This window comes from Chamaea fasciata, unplaced genomic scaffold, assembly GCF_029207755.1.
Source record: "Chamaea fasciata isolate MVZ Bird 193981 ecotype frontalis unplaced genomic scaffold, bChaFas1.0.hap1 SCAF_7, whole genome shotgun sequence".
NCBI lineage: Eukaryota > Metazoa > Chordata > Aves > Passeriformes > Sylviidae > Chamaea > Chamaea fasciata.
In genome coordinates, this window is record NW_027094092.1 from 11,664,936 (window position 1) to 11,677,796 (window position 12,861).

A 12,861-nucleotide genomic window follows, 5' to 3' on the forward strand; every position below is an offset into this window, starting at 1 on the left:
TTGAATATGTGCAAATAAGATGGATTCATGCCCCCAATTACATTTGTCTTGTACATGAACAAACAGTACGATTAGAAATTTAAAGGATAAAACCTGTACCAGTGCCTTCATCAGGAGTTATGTAAATATAAGCTCTTTGAAAATTACATTTCATTGGTACCAATCGATGTAGAAGGGAAACCAGAACCCTAGAAGGCAGGTATTCTGCTGAATGATCAGGAATGCAGGAGTGTAAAACTGTAAGTAGTATACAGTTTTGATTCTTCAAACAAAACAAACACTTCTTAAAGATTTTTTTTTTTAATGAGAAAAAGAGAAATTTGTATCTTATATTTTACAAATGAAGAAAAGTAGCATCTTGTTTGTTTAGATTTAAAACAGGGCTGGATGTAGGTTGTGGGATATTTAAAGGGAGAATAGAGAATAGAAGATGCTGCTAGAAGGGTAACAGATGCTCAGCATTATTCTCAAAGAAACTTGTGTTCTTAAAATACTATTGTGCAGATAAAATAATGGGAGAAGGCCTGTATGAAAATCTTGAAAGTATTAATAGGGATTTGTGTCACATTAACACACATAAAAACCTAGGGTAAAATACGAAGTTGGAAGAAAATTTATTTTTCCACTCAACCTCCTGAAAGTAAGTTGTTTTTATGGCTTTTGCATATCTATGCTTATGTGGAGACTAAAATTCCAATAAATTATTCAGTTTCTCTGCAGAAAGTTGTCCTCAACCTGTAAAAAAAAAAAAATCTCTCTAACTCTGGTCTTTAGATCAGTCCATTCCTGTAACTTTACAGAAATATCCATCTTGGAATACTTCATCTCTGAAGTCTGATATAACAGAAGGGGAAAGCTCCTTCATACACTATCCAGGAGTTGGGTCAGAGAGCTAAACATCTTTAGAAATTTGTTTCTGTGAAATTTTATTTAACTCTTTGACTAAGCAGGGAGACAAAGTTGGAAGTGATCCAAGCCCAAGAATATGTAACATAAATTGCCAAGGCATATGAAGAACATAATTGAAAAGAGAGAGCAAGAGATGGGCCCAAGTAATGAAATATTCCAGCATTTAAAAGATCATACTGGCAAGGAAAGGTAGCAATTGATGGAGGCCAGGCCTATAATACTGTCTTGCAGCTTTAGCAAAGTTCTAGAAAGCTTTTCTGTCAGTCTGTGAAGTATTAATGAGGCATTTTGTAAAGACCCTCAGTCAGCCATCAGGTAGCATCCCAGTGCAAAGGTGAATGGATCAGGACAAGACCATGAGATCTGTGGGTAATAGTGTGTCTGCAGAATTGCATCTTAGCTGTGGGCAATTGCAAAGCAGAAATCTCTTCATTACAAAGGTTTTGGTTCTTCTTGGGGAGTTATCTGGTAAGAGTGAACACAGCAGCCTGACCACCCTGCCTTTGTTGGGATGGTTAGTGTCTTCACATTCTTGTTTGTGTCAGCCTGTGACTGTAAATCAAGCTTTTTCCTGGGCTGCCATTTACAGAAACAGTAATATTCATTTTAAGCTCCAATGTCTGCAAATGCTTGCTAGCATTTAAATGCTAGCATTTAGCTAGAAAATGTTCTTTGTGAACCAGTATTTTTGTCAAATCAAAACCTACCAAAAGTGCCTTAACTGTAAGATTTATTAATAATTGGAAATTTGTTATTTAATCTAGAGTTTAAATGTAGTTACATATGCCAACCTAATGCCACAAAATAGCCTAAGAATATTCTTAAGCAGTATGTCAGCTAAATTTTATTGCAGTTCCATTAGTATTACCATTAAGCAGCTGACTAAAGGTCATAATGAATACTTACTATTTTATATCACCCAGGAGGTACTAAGTACAGCTGGAGTCTATTTCACTGCTTGAACACATATAATAGTCGACAAATTGTCGATCAGTGGATATGTCCATCTTATCAAAGTACTTTGTCTGCCCAAGTATGTAGCAATTCTTCTGGTGTGCATTGCATAATAGATGGTGGAGGGTTTTTTTAAGAAAGGAAAGTTCTTATTAAAGGGCTGGTTGCTGCAGTCCTATTTTAAGTACTGCCTATAATTCTGTGCTTGTACTGACATTTCAGAAATGCAGACAGGGTCTTCATGATTCTTGCTAACCAGTTTAACAAGTGGGGTAACAACTATTGAGATTTCTGGTGTTCAAGATTATGAAAATGATTCTGTAGTTTTTATTTTGTTGGTGCTTTTTTGTTACTGCTTTTCATACTTTTCTGACCATACAATTTCTTCTACTGATGCCAAGTTTTGCTGGAACAAGAAGATGATTATGCCCTTAATGTAATTGTTTTAACAGCTGTTGCAAAATAAGTCTTGGCTCTTAAAAAATCAGTTCTGTGTATTTAGAATGGATTTTTTAAGAATAGTTGGTGGAAAAAAAATCATCAAAATAGATGGCTTACTTTACTCTGCATGATAAATATCATGCAGAACTGCGAGAGCAGCATGGACTTGGGATCTTTTCAACTCTTGTTATCTATGTGATGTTGTTTAACAGTTTTATTTGCAATAGGAAAGCCCTGGCTTTAAGTAGAAGCACTTAGTATTTTCAATTATTGCTTTCTCCTGTTTCAAGTTGATTTTATGAGTACCCAGAGCTACACAGGACAAAGGGACAACTTCTTTATGAAATATGAAAAAATATTCCACAATCATCTTCGTCTTATTTCTTTTCACTACAGAAAGTCTATGAAACTTCAGGCTGCATTCAATTTCACATTCATTTTGGCAGCAATAGTACTGTAAAACTGCTCATTTCCTACAGGGCTTTTGCAATATGTATTTTAGCACGTGCATTCAGCAATGACTGACTTTTGATCTAAAATGAACTAAAAATACTTTGTTATCAAAAATTGTGTGTGTATATGAATGAAAGAAAAAGGTTAGCCCTCAACTGTGTTTGCCTTAAATGCCTTTTGACATTAAATTGTTCAAAAGAGAATAATTTACACTCAAATATGATTATATTAACAAGCAAAAATAGGATCCTCATCTAAAAGTTTATGCTTTAAAGACCTCAGGTGAGTGAATTTATTTCCTTTTTCCATAAACACAAATTTTCTTCTTTTCAGCAGCAAGTCTTTCCCCTTTAGTCCATTAGCACTAGGCAATCTCTTTGTATTAGTGGCAAATTGCAAGACCAGAAAGGGTTAAATTTTTATGGCAAAATACCTTGTTGGTCTTATCAGTCGGAGTAATTACATAATTCAGCAGCCACTGTTCAATTAGACTTGATGTTCAAATGTTGCTCTTCCCCACACCTCACCCTGGCTGAAGCTGGGAACTTTACTGAGGCCACAAAAGAAACAGGATATCTCAGAAATGTCCCAAATCTCATGGCTGTCACCAAAGTATGTGCTGGTCAGGTGGGGCAGAGCAGAGCTGCAAGTTGAAATTTTGCCCTGCCATAAAAGGGACCAAATAGATGTGTCTTAGACTTCTTTGTCAGATTATCTCAATCTGGTGAGAACAGTGAAGCCACATTGAGATTCAATGGAAATTGAAAAAATGCAGACAGAAAAATGGGAATGAAAATGGAGAGATATTTTAAGAGTATCAGAGACTTAAAAACCCAAACACTCTGTACTGTATCAGAGAGAAATATAAGTCACACTTGTAATAAGTGGTTTTTATGCTCTCTATACACTCACATATCAGTTGGCATCTCTGTAAAGTTCTTTCAGACTAGAAGTAATGGAATATAAAAATTCAAAAGAGAAGAAATGATGATTCCTGCTGACAGAATCAAGGACTATGGCTTTTGCAGCATGTTTAGGGTAAAAAAATACTCCGCAAATATCCATAAACCTAAAGAATTGTATAGATCATTTAATAGATGGAAACTTCCAAATTCTTCTTAGTGCAGAAAAAAACTCACAGATATGATTAAATAAACACTTAACTTGCACTTGGACAGAAACACAGTGATGTGTCCAAATACTGTAAAAGTGCAGTGAACACCTTTAAAATCCATTAGTTGCTTAGCTAAAGAAGGTCTTTAAAAAATAAACATTTTGGGTTTAGTTCAAGCAGGCTTAGGTGACCTCAGTGCAAGAGTCCTAAAAGACTTCGCTGAGATGATTTCTGGTCAACCCCTTCATTTATACTAAAAGGTGATTTTTTGCATACTTTAAAACCTAAGTCATAAAATTGTGCTAGTGTACAGAACTGTGAGCAGAACGGTTTTGATTTGTATAAATTAGTCAGCTTGCTATTGATTGCAGGTAAACGAATGGAAATGCTGGTCATGAATTCAATAAAGAATTACAAAATGGAAGTGCAGTTCATTGCTGTCGCATAGTTTTATGATGAAAACACCTTGTAAAACAAAGTTTAAGTTTCCTCATGTGGTTCTAAGTCTAATGAATGTACTGTCTAGACAGAGTATTTAGGCTTCAAAAAGCTCTGGATGCCATGTTAGAATTAAGAGGAACAGTGGAACTGTCACAGCAGTATCTAATAAACAAATTGAAACTGGTCTCACTGGCAGATGCCAAAGAGGAGTTTTCAGTGATGAGTGCTTATCTGTGTGATGTTTCCAATGGCATCCTGCTGGGACTGATTCTGCCAATGTTTGGTGTCATCTTCACTGATGGGACACTAAGCCATGACAACTTGGCCAAGTATATTTTGGACTAGGACTAGTGGAAAATTACGAGGGAGGGCATCCTCAGGTTTTTATCACTTTGTGTCACATAGACTCTACCTTCTCGGAATAAAATGTATTTTGACACACTCAGGTGTAAGCCTGTACAGAGGAGATGAGTGTCAACAGACATGATAACTGCATCCTGCGAAACAGTCACTTACTTAAAAGATTTTGAGGTCACAGTGGCAAGAGTGATGAGCTGGAGCTCTTAGGGAAGTGTGCTTAGAAAGGCCAGTGGGATTCCTGGATGTGGCAGTGGTGGGCTGGAAAGTGATTTTTACCTCCAACAACTGAGTAACTGTTTCCCAATCAATACTCTGCTAACTGTTCTCTTACAGGCCCTTTGTATTATCTGGGGAGGCAGCTTGTCTTTGTCACTGCTGTTTCATGCTTCTTTAGCTCAATGTTATAGGCAGAATGTTATGAAGCAGAAGAACAGGTACACAAGCAATTTCTCGGATAAAAGCCCTGAAGTACAGAACTTTTTCACCTGAGATGGTCTGTGGTCAAGGCACTTAAAAAGGACTTGCGTGTCCTGGAGCTGTTACTGGTTCCATGCAGCTTTTCTGTACGACTTGCAACTGGTTTTGACACCATCTGCAGTGGTGGTGAGAGAGAGAGAAAGTTGTGATCCTTACTCTTGAGATGCATTTCCTCCAGGACATCATAGAAATTGTGCTCTGATTTCATGATTTGAATTCATGCCCATGTACAGAGTAGGGCCAGTGCCTCTCCCCAGTCCTGGGAGCCACCTGAGGGGTGAGAACTTTAATGACAGTGTGAGGACATTGCAGCAGGGAGCCCCTCGGGGAGAGCTTTGGAGTAAATGAGGCAAATGCCTTGTGTAGGGGCATATAAAGGAATCTGCTCAGACAAATATCTTCCTCACTAATGCTGTGCAGAAATATCAGCCAGTCTTACTGAAATCTGATTGCAAGTTTGTTTTAAAACTAAAATAGTTTTGAAATGTTTAAGACTTAATTTTAAATGTTTTAGCGTTTGTGTATTTGTAGAAGTGCTTCAGTTCCATTTAAGCACTGGATATCCATTTACATTCAAGAATGTATCACTCCTTTATTAAATATATACTCCAAGGCCCTAACACACTGTCTCCAAGTAGCAGTTCTACATTCATGTATTCTTCATCACTTCTAAAACATTTAGTTCTGTGTAAAACATTTAAGTTCCTTGCTGTCTGTAAGTACTGTGGTAGCCATGCACATGGCTAGAGAAGACAAAGATTGACTGTTTATTAACATATTAATTAATGTTTTAAAATTCAGCAAGTCATTTTAAATGACATAGATAGAAAGACATCTTCATACAGAAGTGTTTTTAGACTAAATATAGCCTACTGGAAGATAGTAAGCCTAAATATGTGGGAAGACCAGAATAATGCTCAAACTAGTCAAAACAAGCCACATGTTTGTCTTAAAAATTGTTTACTGACAAAAAATTTTAATGTTTTTCTTGCTTTTAGGTCAGAATCTTATTAACATTTTTTCCAAATTCTTTGCAAGGGGTAGTAGCTCAGTTATTCGATAGCTAACTGACAATAATTAGCTTATTATGATGATTAATGCTTATTCAGGACATTTAATTTGCATGCTCTAAGCATGGTGAGACAGCTAATTTGAAGTTATGCCAAATACAGTATTTAGTTTTTATATACAATGGTTTGTTTGCCTTTCCAAATATAAAATAATTGACAAGAATAATCATAGCTGAGGATGTTGGGTCAGCAAGTTTTCATTTCTGCTTTTAATAACAATGATGTGTTACTTAGTGAACCAATTAGCAAGGTAAACTTTACTTGCATTAAAAAATGCATAAGGCTAAGGAAGAATTCCTAAATTGTAGTTAATGGAATGTCAACAAAGATGCATATTCTGTCATTTTTGCCCAGGTGAGAACCATCTGTCCCAGATAGATAGCATTTCTCCAACTTCTCACAAGGAAGAAGGATACAAGGTCATTTTTATGCACCTTGTAATCAGGATTGACTTTATGGAAGTCAATTAAGCTACTAGGCCTTAGCCATAGTTTCAAAGAAATAGACAGTGAAAGAATAAATGTCTTTAATCATGGTTACTAGTAGCCTTCACTTTTTTTCCTCAGGAAATGCCTCCATATTCATGTGGAACTTGCATCTTGTTCAGGGTATTTAGAGGGGCAAATTTTCTTTGGTGCTTCTGATTGCTTGGGTTCTTTGACCTAGACAGCAGAGCACACTTCAAAATGTGATGCTCTTCTCCAAAAGCTTCAGTGCCTCTGGATTTGAAGCTTAAGTATCCTTAAGTAATGCTTCAGAAGAAAAAGCCAAACGGGGAAATGTGTAGAGTCTTGTAGGAGAAAAAGAATGTCTGCAGTAGTGTCTGGGAAGTGATCTGGTGCCTTTGGAAGATAAGGGGAAAGATGTTTCTCTCTGGGAAGTGTTGGGGTTTCCTTCAAAGCCGTCCTTAGGTTTCAGCCTTTGAAGCAGCAGGCATTACAAAATTCCTCCATGGGCATCTTATGAAAGTAGATAGCACATCTATGTTCATGTACCAGCCCAATCAGTCATCTCTGCTTAGTAAATATTTCTGCTTGTTTTCTGCAAAAGGCATTTCTGGCTGTTGCTTCCAGCTAAGCAAATGGCTGGACTGTGGGTCACTGATGAGAAACAGAAGAATCTATCTTTTGTGAAGTGCCCAAATCTATATTTTTAGATTTTTTTTTTTAATCATCTATCAACCTCAAATTTGAAATACCTGGGATATGTTGCAGGATATTTATTCTTGTTCATGCCATTGTTTCCTCAAACTGCTGAGAAAGCAAGGTGTCTGGATGCTCTCTGACTCTGAGGAATAAGAGGGGGAAGAGACAATTGTTCTCCTAGAGGTGATGACAGACCTCAAGTCTCTGTCGTTTGCCCAAGGTCCTTTTAACCTTTTGTTATTTGGAAGAAGCTGGCAGTCTGTATTAATCTGTGTGAAAAATAGTGGACCTGTTTCTGTCCATTTGACCTCCCCTACCCTGAAATGATCACAGGCCAGTCAGGCAGGTTATAGCCAGCACTTTCTCCAGCACTCCCACTTTCTGGCTGAAGCACAGTCACAGCATTTACCCCACTCTTGCAAGGAGACAATTAGCATGCCCTGAATCCATTAAAGTAGAACAGAGCAGCTCTGCCTGCATGGGGTAAGCTAAGGAAGCCCAGGCATGGACTTGTGTGCACCCACAGGGCTTCAGTGCCCCCCAGCCATGGCGTGGTTTGTGCCCAGGCTGAGGCTGGCCCTGCCCTCGGGGATGCCCAGGTGTGGGGCAGGGGTTTGCTGAGGTTTAATGAGCAGGATGAGTGAGGCCTGCTCCCATGGCGGGGCTGGGAAGAGTCTGGCCCACAGACAGGAGCCATGCCACACCACTTAGGGCTTTGTCCCCTTTTTGTTTACAATTACAGGCACCGAAAAATGAGAAACTGTTCACAGTTTCTCAGTAAGAAATGGGGAATCACTGGTTATCCACCACCTACTTAGATCCTCTTTATTTTATTTTTCTATTACATCTCCCAATACTTCATTACCACCTTTGTAACTTAGAGGAGTGCAGGGACCAATTTAAAATCCATTGAAAGAGGCTTTGGCTTTCTGTAGTGGCTCCTGGATCAGGGCCAGGGGGTATAAACTGCTAGTGGCAAGTTTACAACAGTGCTCCCTTTGTGGGTGCCACTGCTGGGGCTTACTGAGGTGGCTGAACACTTTTAACAAAAGTGATTTTGCAGATTAACCCTGTGACAAGCTGTGTGTTCTCAGTGGGAAGTCTTCCAAATTTTTAAAAACAATTATAGTTCTCTGTCCATGAATGCTGGACTATCACATTCTGCCAACACAGGGAAGCTTCAGAGAGGATTTTTTGGGCTATGCTGAATCTCCCCCCATCTTTGTACTCTAATTCATCTAATCAAAGGTTAATTTGCTGCTTGCTTTACCATCCCCACATTCAAACGCACGCAATGCAGTATTTTGTGGGCTTACTTCTGAAATAGATTCTAGCAAGGTTAAAAAAAATTAGCGTCATTGCACTGCGTAGATACCCACTCAGTATGACACTAGTCATGCAATAAAAATACGTCTGATATGCTATTGCCAGGGAAAATTAGCTGTAAACTGAAAGGAAAAGTGGTGCATTGCACTTCAGTCTCAATCCTACCCTTTCAGTCTTGAATTTATTCAGATTGAGAATAATATAAATGCATTAGTCAGTAATTTGGTTTTTACTCATTCACAGGCAAAAATCATCATTTCCTCAGTTTGATAAAAACTGCTCTGATGGAAATGCAAACCTTCAGGAAAAGTTCTGAAGTGGTTTAAATTGTCCATTGCATACTTTTGATCACTTACATGAATTCAAGGACTACCCCACTTGAAGCAAAGCTCTCAGTTAAGCCAAAGAATGAAACATGTTCCTGGGTGAGCAGCTGCCTAAGAAAAGTATAGTATTAAATTCTACCCGTGTTGGTAGTTGGAAAGCAAAGAGGTTGCATTACTAATGGATAAATCAAACTGATGAATTATTGCAACAAATTCTTTTTTTGAAAAAGTGAAACAATTCTTAGTTGAAACATGTTGAAGCTCAGAGATTAGGTTCACAGTAGATTTTCTAATGAAGGATTATTCTTTTTTACATATGGGATCATTTGTAGTCAGGTTTCATTTTTGCTGTTGTTGAAAACTTAGCTTAAACCTGTCCTTGTGAAGCTTGGAAGTGCTTGATATGTTTGTGCACCCTTGAATTCTCCATGCACAAACAAAAAATCCAGCCATGTGGAAGTTGCAGTGATGATTTCCCAGCAACCAGTGGCTTGCAAAGGGTTTTTTTTTTTTTTTTTTTTTTTTTTTTGTTTTGTTTTGTTTTGTTTTGTTTTGTTTTCTATTTCAGTTGTGATTTGCTACATTCTGCTCTTTTTTTTTTTAACAAAACGTGTGAAGGTCTGTTGTTGGTGGTGTATCATTGATACAATTCTCCTGCAACCAAAAACAAAGAAGGCAGTAGTGCTTTTAATAGAGGGTGCCTGATTGATAAGCTAGCTGCAGCCAAACCTGGTCTGGCTAATTGTCTTTCAAACGCCCTCATTAATCAAACAGAGGAGTAACTCTGACAGGAGGGCTGTCACTGTTTTCATGATTTCCTACCACTCACCTCACAGTGTGAGACCTGGCTTCATACCCAAATCATGGCCTTTAAAGCAGTTTTAATGCCTGCTCACTGCAGAGCACACCTGGCTTCGGTGGGATGGGGGCCTGCCCAACTCTGAGGCATGATCCATCCCAGGAGACCAATTTAGCAGTTATTTAATGATTCATAGCTTGATGTCTGGAAATGAGTGCTCCACACGATAACATACATAAACAAATTTAATTAGTTTTTGCCTTTTTTGCATAAGTAGCCACCAGTGTATTAAAGCTGCAAACAAAACAGGTAGACTGCCTGGAAAGTCATTGAAGCTGGTTAACAGCAGATCTTTGTAAAAGGGTATGGTGCTTTCTTTCATCTGCTGATAGCCACTGATGCCTCTTTGGTCAGGTCCTGAAGTTGCTGGGTTTGCTTATTGAGAACAAGGGAAGCAGCTACCTCAACTAGCTTTTACCTAAGTGTTAGAATGACATATCTACAGTAAAAACTGGCAGTCTCTCATCTACTTGCCTCCAAAGCTACAGAACATAATTTTTTGAAACTATTTTAAAAGGATGTGCTTCATATATTTCCTGTTTTGCAATCTATTAGAAATATTATTTAGTAAACATCAACCTGAGTTATTGTTCAGAGATAGGGATTTATATATTTGCATTTTTATTGAACATACATGAAAACATTGCAAAATTATTTGTAGTTGTGCACGCTACAAAATAGGGCAAAATACTTAATGCTTAAGAAAGCAAATTTAAAGCTTAAGGGACAGAATTTTTTTTAACCTTCTTTTGCAACACGGCATAATTAACACTGGTGATGTATGAAGTGTATGGAGGTTTGTTTCTCTGCTGTTAAGTGTTTCATATTCTCTGTGGAGCAGAATTCTAGAATTGATAGTCCAGAATAATATCTTGTCATTCTCTTAAGCAATAGAAGTGAATATATTTTGTATGAAAAAATGTTGTATTTTGCATATATTCATATTAAGGGAAATTCTTACTTTAATAACATTTCAGGGCTGAAAATTATTCAGCAAAACACATTACAAATATTTTATACTGGAGAGTTTCTTTGAACTCCAGACAGCAGAGCAATATAGCTTGTCTTTTCTTCTTCATCTGGGAATAGTTCCTACCCACCAAGTGAAATATTTACTCCTATGAGAGGTACCTTTTTCTTTAATAGGGCAGTTTGATCATAAATTTTTGCAGATCTTGGTTTCAGATTACAAACTGTCTAAACCAGACACCTTGTTTTCCTGAGCACGCAGAGGAAAATCTTACCATGGAGCATGGTGGTTCCAGGAATCTTGCAGTCATCACTTTATAAATGTGCTTGATCTCAGACTTGAACAAGGAGGACCAAGCCATGATTTAAGATGATATTCTCCTCTCCAAAAGGGAAATTCTGTCTCCAGCAAGTTCAGTGGAAACTTCGTTATTGGTCTCAGTGGGGCCAAATTTTATTTTTGTTGAGGTATTGCAAACTTTGAAAGCAATTTAGACTGGGAAAGAAGGTGGGGACAGGGGACAAATTGCTTTTGACCTTTTTCCTTTAGAAATTTAACAGAGACCATTGGCGCATTTCTGCCAGTACCTCCCAACACCTATCAGAAAATGTATTTTCTCTGAGTCACTTTTAATTTTATATCATGGCATTTTATTTTATTATGAGAGACAGCATTCCAAGTGGTGTGATTTATAGGACATGTATACCTAGGTAGATACTGGCTCCTGTTTTCTCTTCTCTATAATCCAAAACAAAGAGCCTTAAAGGGATATATTAAAATCCAGGTACCTGCTCCTAACATTTAACTGATTTTTTCAAAACCAGTAACATGTAGGTAAACACTTTCAAAGGCCTATGATTGATTTTATGAACTCATTCAATGCCTGTAGGTTGTGCTCTGTGGACACTCATAAGGATTTCTGATTAGTGTCATCGTGCCCCCTATAAATCTATTTTCTCGGGAGTCCATATCTTGGTAATAAAAACTTGTCCTGCAGTGAAAGGTCTTGGCATAATGGCAGAATTATTACTATTTTTACTGCATTTGAAAAGCAATTCTAGCACCCTGCCCCCATCCTTGAGAAACAGTCTTTTTTTTTTTTTTTTTTTCCTTTTCTGTGTATAATGCAACCCCAATACATTTGTTTGGTGATTTAATTAGGTAATAATAATCAGTGTACAATTCCTTTCTAACATAGATTGTTGTGGACCATACACGTCCTGCCTTGTTGCTGTTACCTGCTAGTCTTGACCCCTGGCAGACTTAGTCCATAGGCCCCTCGCTTGGGAAAATCTGTCAGCTTCTGGCTGTATTCCTGTTGTCTCATTCAGATTTGGACTCCCCAGATCAGGATGGCTCTTTAAGATACAGTGAGGAATCTTTGTGTTCAAAGTGTCTTCCCGAGAGCTGTGAGGTGTCACACCATTTTAAGATTTCATGCATGAGTTCTTCAGCTGTGACCAGGAGCCCACTCAGACTTGGTCATCTGAAGTTTTGTGTATGTTGAATGCTGCCCATAGGTCTGTTAAAAAGCACAGATTATTATTTGACAGGATCCACAAAACAGACAGTACAACACCTAATTTCTTTGGAGACTGGCCAGAGCCTGCTGCTCAGAGTTAGTACAGGCACCACCTGGACAATTGTTGCTGTGCCTGCTCCTCAGGCAGGAGCAGTGCTGGACAGTGCTGCCTTCCGTGTAACAGGTGATGTTTTTGCTATCCAGGTAAATGAAGGGTTTATTTTTATTCTGACTGGCCTCCTAGTGGCAGTGCTTCCCCTCTGCAGCCAGCTCAATAAAATGTTTGCATGGGAAATAAATTTAGTGGTGTATGTTTTAGGTCTGTCTATAGAATATTCAGTGTATCCGTTGTTGAGAAAGACCGTCTGCTGTTCCCTTTTGACATCAGGCATAGGCTGTAGCTAAACCTATGCTTTATTTATTTGTGGAATTGTTGTGAATCATGTAAAAAATTGCAAAATGCTTCCCTAAAAGAACTGCTGAGTGTAGTATCT

At 38.0% G+C, this 12,861-nt stretch overlaps 1 long non-coding RNA gene across 1 annotated transcript in view; it reads left to right on the forward strand.

Annotated features, from left to right (window-relative positions):
* LOC136291715 (uncharacterized) overlaps positions 1 to 12,861 on the forward strand; it is a 164,212-nt gene that overhangs the window by 66,999 nt on the left and 84,352 nt on the right. The gene's annotated exons all lie outside the window — the stretch shown is intronic.